This window comes from Ursus arctos, unplaced genomic scaffold, assembly GCF_023065955.2.
Source record: "Ursus arctos isolate Adak ecotype North America unplaced genomic scaffold, UrsArc2.0 scaffold_6, whole genome shotgun sequence".
Lineage (NCBI taxonomy): Eukaryota > Metazoa > Chordata > Mammalia > Carnivora > Ursidae > Ursus > Ursus arctos.
In genome coordinates, this window is record NW_026623078.1 from 72,423,186 (window position 1) to 72,435,827 (window position 12,642).

The 12,642-nt window shown below is 41.7% G+C and overlaps 1 long non-coding RNA gene across 2 annotated transcripts in view; it reads left to right on the forward strand.

Moving 5' to 3' along the window:
* LOC125281051 (uncharacterized) overlaps positions 1-12,642 on the forward strand; it is an 84,732-nt gene that overhangs the window by 8,158 nt on the left and 63,932 nt on the right. The window contains exons 3-4 of one of the 2 annotated variants that reach the window (XR_008957742.1): positions 11,531-11,646; positions 12,176-12,294. This is a non-coding gene — a long non-coding RNA (uncharacterized LOC125281051). The remainder of the gene's footprint in view (positions 1-11,530; positions 11,647-12,175; positions 12,295-12,642) is intronic. The other variant, XR_008957741.1, reaches the window with a different exon arrangement.

A 12,642-nucleotide genomic window follows, 5' to 3' on the forward strand; every position in this document is an offset into this window, starting at 1 on the left:
ACGATTTGGACCAATGAGACCTAAGATTCAGTTCAGCCTCACTGTTTACTAGCTGTGTGAACTCGTGTGCTTCCTGGGGCTTTCTGTTGGCTTCCTGTTCCGGTAAGCATCCTCCCAGAAGGAAACGGTGCTGTTCTGGTTATCTATGGCTATGGACAAACCACTCCACAACTAAGCAACTAGACATTGTTGGTCATGAATTAAAATAGCATGCAGTGAGGATAGCTCCCAGAGGTGTGGGGCTTTTGCTGAGGTGGCTGTAACTGCTAGAGACATCCAGGTTGGCTCAGTTAGATGCTGCCGGGTTCTTTGGTTCTTCCTCACTCTGCTTCTGCGGGATGTGAATGTCCAAGATGGCGCCTCCACTCATGTCTGACATCTGGGCTGGTATGGCTGGGACAGCTGGAACAATTCAGGCATTTTCTCTTTTTATATGGCCTGTACAACCTTGGGTTTCCTCACAATGTGGTGATTTCAGGGCTTCTCAGTCTTAGCATTATTGACATTTTGGGATGGACAGTTCTTTTTTGTGGGTGGTCGAGAATCAGATTCCCGCTTTCCTAATCTCCAGCTTTTATACATTTCACTGAGCTATACTTGAGTTTGAATGACTTATTGTCGAAAACATGGACTCAGTCCCAAAGGTCACTCAGTCTTGTATTTCTCTTCAGGACTCCTTTAGGAAAGCAAATGCCCGCTATGCCAGACATTATAACATTTAGCAATGCTGTAGAAGAGAATGTGAAAGGAGACTTATTTAAATGATACCATGTACCACACACTATTTTGGGTATGTATATATATTCATACATAAATATACAATAAAAAAATTAAATCCTGTTATGGTAATAATATCCTCATTTTACAGTTAGCAGCACTGAGACCCATATAGGTCAAGTGCCTTGCTCATCTTGGACAGGGTAGCAAAGATCTTGCAGGTATTGTCAGTATCATGAAAAATGTAGGGGTTGTGTGACCTAGCCCCAGAGCTGTTTTAACTCTTCCCACTCCTACCACAATATCTGTTTTATTCTGTCCACTTGAAAGTCATGCATCTGTGTAACTTCAGCTTCTCTCTCTCCGTCTACCTAACAACATCTGGGAGCTTGGGAAAGGCTTTCTCTGATATTTATCATGCCCATGAGAGTCACTAGGCAATCAGTGGGTTTCTTTGCAGAGCAAAAGCAGGCGGACAACTCAGGGGAGCCTGATGCCATATTTTTAGGGCACTAGTTTCTGTGCAGTTCTTGTTTCTCAGTGTTGATCGTCATTGGTTGCAAATGGACAAGGGCTGTGTGTGAGGTTTGTGCGGATGTTCAGGACGTGCAGTCCCCGAGCCCCTGAGTGATGGGTGGTCATGTTTCTGGCATTTGACAAGGCTTAAGTATAGACATCACGGTAGGTTGTCACTACAGGTTCGGTTCAAGGATGTTTTTATATGGAAAGGGGAGGGGTCCAGGAGAAGGAGTTTGAGTCGTGAAGAATGAAAGTTCAGTGTTTCGCCACATCAACTGCTAAATCGCACTTACACTTTCTCCAGATCCCCACAGACTTTAATTCCCAGTTTTTATTTGAAGACAACAATGTCAATGTATGGATTGCTGTGACGGACTTTTTAATGTCTCTGAGAGAATACCAGGATATTCTAGTACTTCTGCCCCGGAGACTGTGAATCAGTAATTCCCTGACACCCAGTAGGTGTTCAAGAAATGTTGGTTAAGTGAATGAAAGAGCCATGGTTTGGCCTGGGAGCTGAAATGGTGCATTACAGGTGTTGACAGTGGACAATACAGTATATTATCAATTGTAACCCTCATTATTCCAGGGACTTTATGGTCCAGTCTCAAAGATAGATCGTTCCAGTAACAAAAAAGTAGCAAGAGCGAAAGTTATGAAAAAGTAATTCATATTCATTTTTTAACAGATTTTATTTATTTATCTGAGAGAGAGAGAGAGAGAGAGAGAGAGATTGAGAGCACAAGCAGGCAGAGCAGGAGGGAGAAGGAAAATCAGTCTCCTCGATAAGCAGGGAACCCAATATGGGGCTTGATCCCAGAACCCTGGGATAATGACCTGAGCTGAAGGCAGACACTTAACTGACTGAGCCACCCAGGCATCCCTCATACTCATTTTTTATTGACTTCCTCAGAGAACACTAGAGGGAAAGGGTCCATTTTATTCACTGAAACATCGTGTACTCTCCCTTCCCTTTTCTCTCCATCTGCTCAGACCTAGTGGCTGCTCTAGGGTCCCTCCAGGTACCATCCCCAAGGATTACTTCCTTGTAATTCTTAAGCAGCTTTATGTCTCTCCCCACATCCCCGTTTTTTTTGTGTTTTTTTTTAATGCAATTCTCCTTGGTCTCTTCCTTCTAGAGGACTCTTGGTTCTCTATAGGAGAAGAAGGGGACTGGGGAAACTAAATGAACAATTACAGGATTTTTCTTTGTGAGCAAAGGAGAGGTAAAGTCTATGAAGACTCACATGACAATTTTTATTCTATAATTGCTTCCTGCATTAACTTGTTTATTGAGCAAATATTAAGTAGCAACTGTATGTACAACAATTTTGTCATACATTCATAAACATAGAGTTTGTCTATTTTTTATTTTAATATCTAGTAGCGGATTACCTTCCCTTCAAAACTGTAGAAATTCATGCAATCAACTTGCAGAAGTGCTTGTTTCTTTGCATTTTCATCAGCTCTGGTTATTGTCTCCTCTTCAATTGTCAGTCTGATGAGTTCCTTTGATTTGCATTTCCTGGAATATTAGTAAAAATGTTCTAAGAATATTTTCATACTTATTATCTATTTGGATTTTCTCACTAGTGATTTGGACTGTTTTTATGATTTTCCCATTTTTCTGATTGTTTTTCTTTTTGAATAATCAATTTTGTAGGTATTCTTTATGTATTAGGGGCATTAACCCTTCACTTATTAAATTTGTTGAATTAATGAGGATAATAGTAGCTTCTATAACAAATGAACCTCCAAATCTCGGTCCCTTAATATGATGGAAGATTATTTCTTGTTCTTCTAACAGCCCAGTGTGAGCGTTTCTGGTTTGCAGGTGGGCAGCTTTCTTCCAATTGGTGTTTCAGGGACTTGGATTCTTACCATCTTATGGCTTTCCCATCCATCATGGCTTTGGAGTCCTCTGCATGTAGCTGAAGAAAGGCAAAAGCAGGGTGGAGAATCCCTACCAACTTCTTAAAAGCCCTGGTCTAGAAGTGCCATACACCATTCATTGCTGATGCAACATTGATACAAGGGGGCTGGCTATGTTCTGGACTGGGCTGCTATCTCTCAGTGTGAATTTTTGGTAGGTGGCTAGCCATCTCTCTGCCACGCATGTTGCGGGTATTTATTTTCCATTCTAGTACTTGTCTTTTGACTTTGCTTATTATATTTTGTCATAAAATAATAAAGATTACAGAATGATCTCTGTCGGTTTATCTATCATCTATCCATCTAATCTTTCTATATTGCCACCTCAAGGTTATACGCATTTCTCCTGACATTTCTTAATGCATCTGTAATATATATTTCAATATGGTATGAGTCTGTTTTTTTTTAAACCACAGTTTTTCCAGTGAATTAAGTTGCCCTTTTTTGGGTCATATATTGTTTCTTTATATATTAACCCCATCCTAGTCTCTATTCAATGTCACACATTTGCTTGTCTAGTGTTATGGAAATATCAGACTAGGCTGACCACAACGGATTTATAGTAAGTTTAAGAGTGGCTTCATCAAGTCTCTCATTACTATCATCTTAACTATTAGGTTATTGGGCTTTCTCTTTAAATAAGTTACTCTCATCTTTCTTTTTTTTATTTTATTAAGATTTTATTTATTTACTTGATAGAGAGACAGAGCACAAGCAGAGGGAGCAGCAGGTGAAGAGAGAAGGAGAAGCAGGGTCCCTGCTGAGCAGGGAGCCCGATATGGGACTCGATCCTGGGACTCTGGGATCATGACCTGAGCTGAAGGCAGACACTTAACCAACTGAGCCACCCAAGTGCCCCTACTCTCATCTTTCTTAGCTCCAGCTTCTGTGGTTCAGAAACAAAAATAAAAATATTTTCAGATTGCTGTGGTAGGTTAAAGAGGACCACAGATTCCTTGACATTTCTCCTATTGAGAAATGGGGACTATGTTTCATCCCCTTGAATCTGGAGAGACTCTGTATTGCTCTCACCAAGAAAACAGGGCAGAAGAGGTGCCATGCAAGTTTCTGGGCCCAGACCTCAAGAGAATGGCAGCATCTACTTCCTCTCTCTTGAAACATTTGCTTTTGGAGCCGCTGTGTAGGAAATCTGACTATCCCAGGGTCACCATGATGTGGAAGTCCAAGCCACGTGGCAGGATCCTGGATGGTGTGAAGAGGGAGAAAGAAACAGAGAGAGGCCAAGGAACATCAAAGTGCCAGTGATGTGATGAAGAGCCATTGTGAAGTGAATCCCTTAGCCTCAGTCACCCCAGCTGGTGGCACGGAATCTGAGATGAACCTCCAAGCTGAGCCCCACCCCCACCGCAGTTCCTGGAACACAACATTGTAAAAACATAACATGGTTTTAGGCCACTATGTTTTGTGGTAGTTTGTATGTGGCATTAGATAATCAGACAAGTTGGAGATGCCATATCACACGTGGAGTGCCCTGTTCAGGAAATAAGGTAGCTGTTACTGCCATTAGCATTATAATTTCTCCTGGAGGAGATCACAAGTACTTTATTTTAACCTTTTCTCTTTTCCAGCAGTCAGCTTCAATGCTGGCATCAGCCGTTGTTCAGAACCTTCATGCTGAGCTGTCCATCAACTTAGTCTCTAGAATATATGGGACGTTTTGGCATGGCACATGGTGTGCCTGGGGGTCTTGGGCCTCCTTGGACCATCTCCAACTTCTCCCCTGTCCTGACCTCCCTCTACTTGCTAAAGTCATCCTTTCTTCCATTCCAGGAAGAAATGGTTTATCCCAGAACATAGCATGTGGATGCCCTGAACTTTTTCAATGTTGTCTTTCTGTCTCCTTTCCACATTGTTTTTTCCCAGCCTGCCACTCCCTGTAAAACCCGACAAGGTCTCCCCTATTATCTCCCAATTGTTAACGCCAGTCACCTCTCCACGCACAGCCCTGTTGCCCTGTCGCTATGAGCCTTTCCTAAGTGTTCTAGCTCATGTGCCTCCCTTCCTCCTCCGAATTTCTTCAGTGCTTTTATTTCTACTTCTTACATGTATTAAATGCAGGCTGATGGGGCACCTGCATGGCTCAGTTGGTTAAGTGTCTGACTCTTGATTTGGGTTCAGGTCATGATCTCAGGGTCCTAAGATCAGGCCCCATTTTGGCTTCATGCTGAGTGTAGCGCCTGCTTAAGATTCTCCGTTTCCCTTTCCCTTTGCCCTCCCTGTGATCTCTGTCTCTTTCCCCCTCTCTCTCTCTTTCAAAAAAATATAGGCTGACTGGTTGCCTGACCAAGTCATGTCATGCCGCTTATTCCTTCATTCAACAAATATTTATTAAGCCTCTATCACATGCCAGACACTGTTCTAGTTGCTGGGGGATATAGCAATGCAGAAAACAGAAAAAAATCCTGTCTTAATGCAGCATAAATTCTTACGTGAAGTAACAGATGTTGGATAAATAAATATGTTACATAACATGTTAGGTGATGACAAGTGTAGCAGAGAATTAAACGGGGAAAGCAGAGAGATAGAAAGGAGTTGGACCTTTTTTGGGGGTAGGTGTTATTACTTTTATGAACTGTTAATTATAAAATAAACCATAAAACTAAATTTTACCAAAAAAGCCTTGTAATCCAGCGTCATGACTAGAAACTAATCACCCCAGCTCTTTTGAGATACTCCTGTCACATAGTAGGTGATAAGCATTCTTTTCTTTTCTTCTTCTTTCTTTGAAATCTTAAATATTGCCATGGGCTGAATGCTTATATTCCCCCCAAATTCATAGGGTATTGCAATTTTAAGTAAGGTGATTAGGGAAGAACTCACTGGGAAGGAGACTTTAGGCAAAAACTTGAATGAGGTGCAAGAGGGGCTGATGTGACTATCTGGGGCAAGAACATTCTGGGAAGAAGAAAGAACAAGTGCAAAGGCCCTGAGGCAGGGCTCAGTTATGAATGTGAAGGAACAGCAAGAAGGCCTGACTCTCTGTCAAGTCCTGGAGGGCTAGAATCATCTGTTATGTTTCTTGTGTCTCTCCCTTAGCACTTAACTCAGGACTGGGTACCTAGTAGATATGGATAGAAACACAGAATATTAGAGCTCAGGAGTAGTTTCTAATGTTTCTAATTCCCCCATTTTGCAAATGAGGAGCCTGAAGTCCCAAGAGTGAAAGTGGCTTGCCCAGTTGTCCACACCTCTACTGTTTCTGCCCCTGTGGTTGCCACTGCCACCATGATTACTATTACTATTACCACTACTGTTAGTATAACTCAAATCCCAGGGCCCTACATAATTTCTCATGTACACTGCCACATTCAAAGAAACATACTTCAGTAAGGAAAAGGTATTTACAAAGCAGTTATAAGTGTTACCCATATCCCTTGAAGAACATGAATGAAAATCCATCTCAAAATGCAGAGCCATGTCCTCCTCCCTTCCTTTCTCGGCCTCTCATCCTCTCGTTCCCCATCCTCCTCAAATCCTTTTCTTTCTCTGCCTTTGATCAGGTATTGGCCTTTCTCTCTCTTGCCTCTTCCTTGGTTTCTTTGATTCCTTTCTCCCCATCCTCCCTCTTTTGTATTAAAACAAACAAATGCCCAGAAGGCAAACAAAGATAGAACAGGGCAAGGGATGGGAAGGAACTGAATGGGCATTGGAAAAGTCTGTTTAGTTGCCAAGAGAAGAAAGGGCTGGGAACCTACCTTGTCAGTGTTTGTCTTTGTCAAACTGCTATTATTTCTATTTCTACTGGTACTGTTGACAACCATGATCACTTGTATTCCATTTCTTATTTTACAAGGAATTTGTATAGCCAAGATTTAACTGGAATTGGAACCCACATGTGGTGAAGGCCAACCCTCCATTATTTCCATTACATGTTGGTTGAATGATTGAGTGAGAAAATGAATGAAGTGAGGGTCCTTGCCAGTTTATATAGCACTTCCCAATCAAGAGCAAAGAGGAAGTAACTTAATTTTCTTCCTCGTGCCTTTTTAATACCATGGCTGACCATGTGCTTATTATTTGCTGGCATGAAAGAAGTACGTATGAATAAGCATAATAAGAGAACAAACAATCTCTGTTGAGAAACCCTGATGGTTAATTGCATGTGTCAGCTTGACTGGGCCATGGCCTGATCACGTATTTGGTTAAACATTATTCTGGGTGTACCCATGAGGGTGTTTCTATTTGAGATTAACATTTGAATTGATATACTAAGTGAAGCAGATTGCTGTCCCCAATATGTGGACCCGAATAAAACAAAAAAGAGAATTTGCTCCCTCACCTGACTGTTTTTGAGCTGCTACATCGGTCTTCTCTTGCATTAGGACTGGAACACACATCATTAGCTTTCCTGGTTCCCAGGCCTTCGGACTTAGATGGGAACTATACCACCGGCATGCTGTGTCTCCAGGTTATAGACAGCACATCATGGGACTCCTTAGGCTCCATAATCGTGTGAGCCAACTCCTTTAATAAATCATATATATATATAGAATACGCATGTGTATGATATATATGTATATATGTGTATAGGGTTTACACATATACCATATATACACACACATACACACTTACATATATATATCCTATTGGTTTTGTTTCTCTGGAAAGCCCCGACTAATAACAGAACCTTTTTATATATTTGTATATACATATGTGGAAAATGAATGTATTACAGAGCTAATGATGGACTCTAGATGGGTAGAACTGGATTCAAATCCTGGCCTTGCACTCACTGTGTGACCTCAGGCAAGTTGCTTCACCTCCCCAGACTTTAGCTTCCTTTCCTGCTAAATGGATATAATAAATATCTCACTCCTCGCTGCTACCCAATGTCCATCTGCCCTTTGGTGCTTTCTAACCCAAATCCACCTTCGTTATATAATTTGTCCTCTGCACAGCCATAGGTTTCTCTGTTAATTGCTATGGAACATGGAATGCATTTCTGGTCAAGGTGACATAGAGCTATTTCTGTGAGATACTTATGTCTACATGTGAGGCTTGGAGCTGTGGTGACCTTCTTGTGACCACAAAATTCAGGCTGCCTGGGGATGGCAGAGAGGTTGATGTGATCACCACTGAGTTTATCAATTGTGAAGTTGCCTACCTCTGGACTTCCTGTTATAACTTCCCTCTGGTTTAAACCAGTAGAGCTGGGATATCTGTTTCCTGAGGTTGAAGGAATCCCAAGTGATGTACTTGGTTGTGTTGTGAATATTAAGTGAATTAGCCTATATAAAACACTTCACACACTGTTTGGCACTTAGTAAAGAATCAATAAATGCTCGCTTTAATAAGAAAATATGAATAAATCCATTATATCTGTCACCAGGAATAGCCTAAAGTATAATTCATGTTTCACTTGGTTCTCCAGAAGTTCTTACAAGACAGAAAAATAGAAGAGATGGAGACCAGCTGCTATGTAGAGAAAAGTTGACAGCTTTTTCTATATTTATGATAATTTCCTCAGGCTAGATTCCCAGAAGTGGTATAGCTGGGCACAAGCATTTTAAATTCTCTTCACACATATTACTAAATCGCTTTCCCAAAGGTTGAGCCATTTTACGCTACAACCAGCGATATCGGTACCTGCCTTTCACCTTATCTTGGTCAATATTTGGAATTATTATTTAAAATGATTTTTTGTTCCTGGTAGGCGGCATGTGGAATCATCATTTTAATCTAATTTCTTTTGACTAGTAGTAAGTTTTAAAATTCTTATCTAGGCGTCTAAAACCTTCTGGGTCTGGTTGGGATTTAGGAGTGCTTTCCAATACGGGAAGTGGGAGTCTGGAAGGGAGCTCATCCCCATCTCCCAGGATTTACAGTGGTTTGCTTGTTTGAAGTAATTAAAGAGCTTGAAATAATTTGCCTTTGTAGTATCTGGATCATCTAGGATTGCATGACTATGTTTTTCCTGAACGCTGTGAGTCCTCTTCCTAAATGGGAACAGAAAAAGGACATCAATGCTAAGAATAATGTCTTATTACTGGGGCTGCCCCTGAGGTGTGTAGGGGCCCTGGAAGATATTTTTTACAAGACATCTGTCTAAACAATTTGAGTCGCCCCAAGTCAACATATTAGTATCATTCTGGTGGCTAAATGTTAGATGATTCCCACAAAAGAATATCACGCTGGCCATTCAGAGCAATCCTCTTGCCAGGCCATCCTCCTGGAACCATAGTCCAGCCATTAGGCTCTTGAGCAATTTTGTTTTTTAAAGATTTTATTTATTTACTTGAGAGAGAGAGAGAGGGCACACAAGTGGGGGTGTGTGTGTGTAACATGTAACAGAAGGAGAGGGAGACACAGACTCCCCGCTGAGCAGGGAGCCTGATGTGTGACTAGATCCCAGGACTTCGGGATCATGGTCTGAGCCGAAGGCAGATGCTTCACTGACTGAGTCACCCAGGGGCCCTTCCTGAGCAATTTAATAAGTACAATATCTGGAGCTCCATGGGGCATCTGTCAACCCCACGCATTCAGCAGGAGTGAGAATAGAGAGAGAGCATCTCTAAAGGAGGAAACAGAGCCCAGGTCCGGGCTTGGCACACCCTGCCTGATGGCACTGCTAGCCCAAGACCCATTGTAGGTACCAGAAGTGTCTTTACAAAATCACGAGGAGAACACTCTAGCTCACGTGGGCCCCCTTGCCTGGCTTTAAGGGGTACTTACAGTTATCCGTACACTAACAGCTAATTATAATTCTGCTTTTCCCATGTACTAGGCCCTATTCTAAATGTTTTCCATTGAGGTAGGTATTACTATCATCCTATTTTGTAGGTGCAAAAGTGTGCTTTTGATGCTAGCAGATTGTCCTGTGCAGTGTGATGTAAAGGCTGGGCTCTAGCCAGCTCTGCTACAGTGCCTTAGCTCCAGAATGAAGGCCCCTCCAGACTGTTCATCTCCATCCAGGAGTTCCCCCTTCTCCTTGCCTGTTAAATCTCTTCTACTTCCAGAGGTTCTCACATCTGTTCTTTCCCATTAAGTGTCTGACTTGCATCTTTACCTGATGCTACCTAACACATCGATGACCCCCATGCCAGCCCCTTTCTTTGATGGCATTACACAACACAAATGTCTTCCCACATCCAAAAAGATCTTTTCGAACAACACTTGATTATGGTTATAGAATGTATTTCCTTGCAGTAGGCTGATTCTGAAATTTCTACCGAACAGCAGGGTCACACTCACAAAGGACCACTACCCATGTATGCAGGCCTGCTTAGCATTTTGGATTTTGAATAGCTGCCCCAAGAGCTTTGAAAAATGTTTTCCCCCTCCATTATTTTCCAAGGGAAATGTCAGATCAACATATGATTTTGAAAGAAGCATCTCTAAATTAAAATGCAGTGTAATTGACAATTGTGGGTCCCTTCCATGACTCCAAATCTTATTACAAGATAGTCATTCAGTCTTTTACTTGCTAGGGTATACAAAAATGGTATATAAGTAGCAAAAGGAAAATTTTTGAAGTCTGCAGTTATTTCTAAATTGCCACATTTCCCCCTTAAATTTTAAACATAATGTTAAGGTGTGCTGCCTGATTCCTCTCCTTCACACCCTACAGAATGTGTTTGGTAAATATATACAGAAAGTGAATTTGACAGTATATGTATCATATGTGTATGCATATTATTTTGATTTTCAATTTGCAAATACATTAAACTAATTGGACTGTTGGTCCACCATTGGTCAGAAGAGTCTGAGTTATACAGGGATCGATAAGAAATTTGTCATTCTCTTATGAAAGAAGCCTCATTTTAATTGTTTTGCATTGCTAAAGATGGTGAGCAAGAGAACCAAAAGCAAGAGAACCATTCAGCCACAGGGCGTGCAGTTTGAATATTTTACATCTGTAAATGGGATTCCTTTCGGCATCTTATCAGAACACAATGAATTTGATTTTGGAGAGGCGGCAGATCCTATGCACCATTTTCCTCATAACAGAAACATCTATTGTGTGACCCAACGAGCGGGTTTGAATTCTTCTAGCTCATGGTTCAATCTTCAATTGTCAAACAGTTATACTTCCTCCAACTTTTGACACTTCCATTTTATGCGATTCTATTGAAAGGGAATTGTGGTGCCTAAGATTTAATTTAAACCTGTTTATTGAAATAAGCAGATACTGTGAGGGCCAGTAGTCTGAATCCTTGAGGGCTGAGATGGTTGAATTTGGAAAAATATAAAGATTTAGCAGGGGTGCAATAAGCTGGGAGAATTGACCACAGCAGGGAGGGAGAGCTATAGAAAAGGGGGACTGGTATTTTATTATCAGAGTCCAGTCTGAAGTACTCTTAGGGGACTAAAAAGGCTTCTTTTTTCTTTCTCCCACGCAAAGAACAAAATCAGGCCCGATGCATCCAAAGGGCACAGGAAGCAGATTGCATCTTGATCCAACAACGAGCTTCCTATCAGTTCCATGCATTCCGTTATAGAATGGGCTGCCTCAAGGAGGTAAGTAGTCAAACTCACCACCCACAACAGCTCCATAGGGTAGGTAATGTGACGACACTTACCTGGCAAGAAATCTGAGGTTCAGAGAGGCTATGTGGCCAGTGTGGAGTCACAGTAAGGGCTGGATTTTGAATCCGCGTCTCTCTGACCCCAAACCCTTTGATTTCTCTACGATACCAATACCTGTTCTATAATCGCCGTGAGGTCCCCATCATGGGAGGCCTCCAGGCAGAGACAGGTTGGTAGGAGAAATTTGTACGCTGGGCAGAAATTTATGCCGAATGATCTTTCAGGTCACTTCTCTTTCCAAGGTCAGTGATTCTATGATCTTGTGACTCCAGCAGTCTCCTCCTTGGGAAAGGAGGAGATGCAAATTTTAATACCAGCTCAGAGACTTTGCCCTTTTCAGCTACTTCTCTGGCTCAGTCCCCCCTGTCTCAGGGATCCCGTACGTCATGCCTAGGTCACCTTCCGCACTTACCAGTCTTGACTCTATTTAATTTGTGCTCGTATCTGCCTCTCCCGCCAGACGCCCACAGATGTTAGGAGTCATCTCTGGGGATCTTTTCCTTCTCCGGCGGCAACCTCCCCACTCCTAGAAAGCAGCCCAGTGCCTGATACTTTAGTGTTCTTGGAATAAATGAATGGGTATGATTCATGTTGTTAAAGCACCTTTTACTATCAAGCTGGGGATATTGTAATAAGTTCAGAGAAAATGTAGCTATTCCTTTCAAAGTAATGACTTCAAATAGGGAGATGGCATGATAGGTATGGGAGTTGTGCAAAATGACCATTGAGTGTATAATTATAAATGATCCTAAAGCAACAAATGAGGTGTTCATCTATAAAAATTAATATGTTGACATCAGAAAGACTAAGCGGAGTCTCTACAAGTGTAGGGAAAATTAAAAGATGAGTTTAGGTATGTTCAGAGTGGGAAAGATTGCAGAGCGTATATATTCCTAGAGTTTGGGTCAAATGGTATGGTAACATGGC